The sequence below is a fragment of the Lithobates pipiens genome, unplaced genomic scaffold (assembly GCF_037356315.1).
Source record: "Lithobates pipiens isolate NorthernLeopardFrog02 unplaced genomic scaffold, aLitPip1_a1.2 Scaffold_13, whole genome shotgun sequence".
NCBI lineage: Eukaryota > Metazoa > Chordata > Amphibia > Anura > Ranidae > Lithobates > Lithobates pipiens.
Window position 1 is genome coordinate 285,092,759 of NW_027507718.1, and position 7,197 is coordinate 285,099,955.

The 7,197-nt window shown below is 39.1% G+C and overlaps 1 long non-coding RNA gene across 1 annotated transcript in view; it reads left to right on the forward strand.

Moving 5' to 3' along the window:
* LOC143976103 (uncharacterized) overlaps positions 1–4,809 on the forward strand; it is a 39,069-nt gene extending 34,260 nt beyond the window's left edge. Inside the window, exon 3 of the long non-coding RNA XR_013272509.1 lies at positions 4,142–4,809. This is a non-coding gene — a long non-coding RNA (uncharacterized LOC143976103). The remainder of the gene's footprint in view (positions 1–4,141) is intronic.
* The last annotated feature ends 2,388 nt before the right edge of the window (positions 4,810–7,197 follow it).

Here is a 7,197-nt window from a genome sequence, read left to right on the forward strand (position 1 = left end):
TACTCATTTTCCAGGGGGTATACCGGGATGATGCCCACACCTGCAGGCAATCATCCCGGTACCGTTTTTTCCAGCAGGCGATTGGCTATCCAGCCATAACAACCGAAGCAGCTAAAAGCCGGTCAGCTGTTATGCCGGAGGAGCGGGAGGGAACGTCCCCCCCTCCCGCCACCTCCCGCCGCTGTTACCGGTGCTCCCGCTCGATCGGGAGCACCGATTCAACATCCGACGCCTCCGGCTGCTGGGGAGGAACTGGAACGAAGCCTATTTTACTAATAGTAAACACGGAAGCGACGTCATGATGTCACTTCCTGTTTACTCGGCTGCCAAAGCCGCCGGTTTAAAAAAAATATACGGTATTCAGAATCGCCATTTTCATCGTTTTGAAGTGTAAAGGAGGGATGGGGGGTTTATAAAGAGTACCTGTCACCACCTATTACTGTCACAAGGGATGTTTACGTTCCTTGTGACAGCAATAAAAGTGATCAAATTTTTATTTTTTTTAAACAATTTAGTCATTTTAAAATAAAAAAATAAATAAATTTCAAAGCACCCGCCGTCCCCGCGAGCTCGCGAAGCAAAGAAAACGCATACGGAAGTCCGCATATGTAAAGGGTGTTCAAATCACACATGTGAGGTATCGCCGCGATCGTCAGAGCGAGAGCAATAATTCTAGCACTAGACCTCTTCTGTAACGCTAACCTGGTAACCGTAAAAAAATTTTTAAACGTCGCCTATTGAGATTTTTAGGTACCGTTTTTTGTCGTCAATCCACGAGTGCGTGCAATAATAAAGTGTGACATGTTTGGTATCTATTTACTCGGCGTAACATTATCTTTCACATGATGCAAAAAAATTTAGCTAATTTTACTGTTTTTTTTTTTTAATTCATGAAAGTGTCCCTTTTCTCAAAAAGTTGCATTTAAAAAAACGCTGCACAAATACCGTGTGACATAAAATATTGCAACAATCACCGTTTTATTCTCTAGAGTCTCTGCTAAAAAATATATATATATATATATATATATATATATAATGTTTGGGGGTTCCAAGTAATTTTCTAGCAAAAATATGGATTTTAACTTGTAAACACCAAATGCCAAAAATAGGCTTAGTCATGAAAGGGATATATATATATATGTATATATATATATGTATATATATATATATATATATATATATATATATATATATATATATATATATATATATATAGGTATATATATATATATATATATATATATATATATATACACATACACACACAAATATATATATATATATATATATATATATATATATATATATATATATATACAGTGGTGTGAAAAAGTGTTTGCCCCCTTCCTCATTTCCTGTTCCTTTGCATGTTTGTCACACTTAAGTGTTTCGGAACATCAAACCAATTTAAACAATAGTCAAGGACAACACAAGTAAACACAAAATGCAATTTGTAAATGAAGGTGTTTATTATTAAAGGTGAAAAAAAAATCCAAACCATCATGGCCCTGTGTGAAAAAGTGATTGCCCCCCTTGTTAAAACATACTATAACTGTGGTTGTCCACACCTGAGTTCAATTTCTCTAGCCACACCCAGGCCTGATTATTGCCACACCTGTTCACAATCAAGGCATCACTTAAATAGGAGCTGCTTGACACAGTAAGGTCCACCAGAAGATCCTTAAAAGCTACACATCATGCCGAGACCCAAAGAAATTCAGGAACAATTGAGAAAGAAAGTAATTGAGATCTATCAGTCTGGAAAGGGTTATAAAGCCATTTCCAAAGCTTTGGGAATCCAGCGAACCACAGTGAGAGCCATTATCCACAAATGGCGAAGACATGGAACAGTGGTGAACCTTCCCAGGAGTGGCCGGCCGCCCAAAATTACCCCAAGAGCGCAGCGACGACTCATCCAAGAGGTCACAAAAGACCCCACAACAACGTCCAAGGAACTGCAGGCCTCACTTGCCTCAGTTAAGGTCAGCGTTCATGCCTCCACCATCAGGAAAAGACTGGGCAAAAATGGCCTGCATGGCAGAGTTCCAAGGAGAAAACCACTGCTGAGCAAAAAGAACATCAAAGCTCGTCTCAATTTCTCCACAACACATCTTGATGATCCCCAAGACTTTTGGGACAACATTCTGTGGACCGATGAGACAAAAGTGGAACTCTTTGGAAGGTGTGTGTCCAAGTATATCTGGCGTAGAAGGAACACTGCATTTCATAAAAAGAACATTATACCAACAGTAAAATATGGTGGTGGTAGTGTGATGGTCTGGGGCTGTTTTGCTGCTTCAGGACCTGGAAGACTTGCCGTGATAAAAGGAACTATGAATTCTGCTGTCTACCAAGAGATCCTGAAGGAGAATGTCCGACCATCTGTTCGTGTACTCAAGCTGAAACGAACTTGGGTTCTGCAGCAGGACAATGATCCTAAACACACCAGCAAGTCCACCACCGAATGGCTAAAGAAAAACAAAATGAAGACTTTGGAGTGGCCTAGCCAAAGTCCTGACCTGAATCCTATTGAGATGTTGTGGTATGACCTTAAAAAGGCCGTTCATGCTCGAAAACCCTCTAATGTAACTGAATTAGGACAATTCTGCAAAGATGAGTGGGCCAAAATTCCTCCAGGACGCTGTAAAAGCCTCATTGCACGTTATCGCAAACGCTTGGTTGCACTTGTTGCTGCTAAGGGTGGCCCAACCAGTTATTAGGTTTAGGGGGCAATCACTTTTTCACACAGGGCCATGATGGTTTGGATTTTTTTTCACCTTTAATAATAAACACCTTCATTTACAAATTGCATTTTGTGTTTACTTGTGTTGTCCTTGACTATTGTTTAAATTGGTTTGATGTTCCGAAACACTTAAGTGTGACAAACATGCAAAGGAACAGGAAATGAAGAAGGGGGCAAACACTTTTTCACACCACTGTATATATATATATATATATATATATATATATATATATATATATATATATATATATAATATATATAAAAACGAGAACATGGTCATGGGACTTTAAATGAGGCTAAACACTTGAAAACAGAATAGAATACATGATTACAAATTTATTGCATAATAGTGATATATATATTGACAATTTGATGGGCATAATAAAATACCAACAATGAACAAAAAAGGAATGTAGTGAGCTCCATAATAAGTAATCATAATAAACATAGTAAAAAAAGTTGTTGATGTTCATATACATGATTTTTGATGGAGATACATGATTTTGGCAGAGGGAAATGCATTCATAAAGATCCACAAACTCCTGTAAACGAAACACGCCTAAAAACGCGAGTTACCGCGTTTAGCCACATTTGGTGTATGAAAGGTCAGAAACTTCGGGGTCTGAATTAATTTTTTTGCCTTCAAAGAAAAGCCTATAAACGCAACTGCCTAAAAACAACATTAAACGAACCTGTGTACATGTACACATAAGATAACATTGGATGAGTTCAGGGGCAGCTGAAAAAAGCAGCCAACTGCCTCTGAACGTCCGTTTACCAGCAGCAGTGTACACAATGCCTTACTGTCTGTCTTAATGACCATTATCACTAAAACAGAAGGCGATGAGAAATTCAAAATGATGTAGTTATTATCAGAACAAGAGTTGAAATAGTAATTTAATAATAATTTTACTCTATGCAGAGTTTTTCTTTCACCTCCGGCAACTTTCGTAGAACAGGAAGGGACTAGAAATCCCCAATGAGACATGAAGAACAAAATTTACACTGACAAAGTTTTTAAAGCATATTATTTTCCAATATTTCTGTTTATTAAGGTATCACTCTTGCAAATTCCAATTTCTGGATAGCAGTGCAGCGTGGGGAAAAAATATTATTATTCAGTTAATCTGGATACAAGCAGTGAAGCTTCTTGTAAAAACATGTCATTTCATTTATAGAAACATCACTTCGAAAAGTGAGAACCAAGTTCTTAAGCAAATATTTTTACTGTATACAAATATACAGGATTTAATCTTGCAGTTGTTGAAAATCCCTATTTAAGGTCTCCAGTTTAAAAAAGGCTAAAGAGATTGCGAAGAACTACATATGGGATTAACTTGTTATGGTCAACTACGTATAGAACTGTGCAACCCTGACACTTTCATCTACTCATTTCAGCAAGGACTCAGAAGGAGATGTCCAGAGTTTGCACTTAGAGTGAGTCTCAAAGAGAGCAAGACTTGACCAAGGGACTACATGACTAGGGTGAGGAATTCAAGGGCTAAGAAAGGGTAAAATGCTTGTGGCCAGTTAAATCTAATGTTACACATTCTTTGTTTTATTGTGGGAATTTTGGGGGGCAATGTCTAAAAGAGATGTATGGGAATCTGTTTTCTCTTTTTTATCATACTTACCTAGGTGGATGCAGCATCGAACCAATGCTGTGTCCGTCCCCCAGTGCCTCTAACAGTGATCAAACACTGCCGATCGCTGGGTTCTCACAGCTCCCTGAGCAGAGAGCAGGTGACTGTCAGTCATCAGCTCTCTGCTCTGCCTCCCCTCCCCTTGCTCATTGGAGCACTGGACTGTGGAGGGGGCCAGAGCGGGCAGCTCAGGTTCTTAGCGGCTCGCTTAGAGGCTGAGCCAGGTGTCGGTCCAGGCATGTGAGTGGATCCCGTCTTCATTGTCATGATCTTGCCCCAGCCTGGGCCAGCTCTGTGACATCACAAGACAGTGGACTTCAGCCCGCTGTCAGGTCAAAACGGGTCACAGGTGTGCAAATAGAACTGCACTCCTGTGATCCATGAGCTTTGACTGTACTTCTTTGAGAGACTTAATTAGCGAATCCCTTCAGTCCTGTAAGTAATGACGAAATTAATAAATGAATTTCAGGTTGTGGCTTTGCTAACTAAAAGATTAAAAAAAACATGTCTAGGTGATTTCCAGTAGATCTTTATGGTATATAAACCAAGCACTACATTTTAGTAGTTTGGATTTATTTTTGTAATAAAACAATTGTTGTTTTAACAAACAATTTTTTAAGGAAGTTATTAGCTGACAATATTTCTGGCAGAACAACCAGGTATTTTTTTAACTTATCAAAGAGATACAACAAAGCACTTTAAATTGTTGGGCCTTACATACCCTTTAACACCTTCCCGCCCAGCCTATAGCAGATTGACGGCCGGGCAGGTGCTTTACCATCCTGACTGAACATCATGTGAGGTCCTTCACATCACGCCACTTGTGCTCGCCCCCGGGGTCACAGCACATCACCAATCAGGGTAAAGAGCCAATGATGTAGGCTCTTTACCATGCAATCAACTGTGTGCAATCACAGTTGATCACATGTAAACAAATGCCAGTTATCAGCATTTCCTTTCCTCGGCGCTGTCAGTGTTTGAGGAAAGGAAAGCTGATAACTGCCTTTCCAGTTACAGGGGACATTTACACTAATAATCTGTGCCCTGATGCTCAGTGCAGCCCCATCAGTGCCCTCAGTGCAGCATATCAGTGCTACCTTTTAGTGCCCATAAGTGCAGCCTCATCAATACCCATCAGTGCAGCTTATCAGTTCCCATCAGTGCAGCCTCATCAGTGCCCATCAGTGCAGCTTATCAGTGCCTCATCAGTGCCCATCAGTGCCCATTAATGCAGCCTTATCAGCGCACATCAGTGAAGAAGAAAAATGACTTATTTGCAAAATTATTTTACAGGAATGAAGAAAAGTGTTTTATTTTTCAAATTTCTTAGTGTTTTTTAATTTGTTTAGCAAACATAAAAAAAAAAAAAAAAAAACAGTGGTGATTAAATACTACCAAAAGAATGCTCTATCTGTCTAAAACCAAATGATACACATTTCTTATGGGTACAGTGTTGCATGACCATGCAATTGTCATTTAAAGTGTGAGAATGCTGAAAGCTGAAAAATTGCCTGGGCAGGAAGGGGCGAAAGTGCCCAGTGTTAAAATGATTAAGTTAGCAGCCATGTGACAAAATATAGTTCACATTACAGTGAAATTTTAAGTGTATTCAATAAATGCTTGTTCAGTGCAACATGCTTTTGATCTGCTTTAGGTATCTCTTGCGCTAATTTTGCATTTCCATTATTTTATTAGTATGGGGAAAAACTGTTCTGGTACAAACACAGGCCTTGAGCACAAGTCCCAAGGCAGGCCAGTCCAAATTTGTGTTGCATTCCATCTTTAATTTTTCAGCAATCACCACTAGTCAGAACGTTGAAAGCATGTTACATGTCTATGTGGTAAAATGTCAAATACTCCATGGCTGGTCACAAAATGGTTCAGACACTCATATAGTTTGCATCATCCCTGGAGGATTTGTCTCCATGCCTGCAATCAAGCTGTGGCAGATTAATTACTCTAAGAAACCAATAATACATGGAACATTCAGAAAACAATATAATTGCAGAGATTAGCAGATTTTACCCATAGGTGAGGAAGTTGCATTATGATCCATCATTTACCAGACAGGTTACGAGATCATTGAAAACCCCCCGTGAGAAGCAAAGCTCACAAGAGTAGGAAGAATTGAATCACAATAGTTAACATTGTTGCTATTTCTCTCTCTGGTGGTGACTGTATACATAAAAGAATGCCAGGGGTTTCTCAAATACTTTGCGTTTCCCGAACAGTCAACCACCGATATGACTGTTCTGCTTTGCTAACTATTTGTTAATTATTCCACCTAGTATTTGCTGTCAGATGTTGTTATGGCTTCACTTGTGTGTACTAGTCTTTATAAACTTTACTTCTGAATATGTCTCTCTTGCAAAAATCTTTTTTAGCTTATCATAACAAACCGGATTAATTGAGCAAAAATAAATCCATCATTGATCTGATCATAAAATGCAGTATAATCCTTCTCGGTTTAAAACTCCAGGGTGACTGATTCTTGCTACGTGCAAAATCCAACATTTATTTTTGGCGTATTATGAAATATAAAATAAATTTTATAACTGTCACAGAGTTCATGAACATGACCTGTTTATTTCATACCCCATATTAAAGTTTGCATAAACTTTTGTTTATGGGATATACAACAAATTTAAGGAGACTCTAATTCAGGGCAATATGGCAGTGTCTGTTGATTCTCCAGCCAATCGGGCAAGGTATGCTCACCCTCCATCAAGGAATCCATCATTCACCGCTGAAGGAATCCACCACCATGCACCATTCATCGCTGAAGGAATCCACCATGGTTAAGCTCTGGAT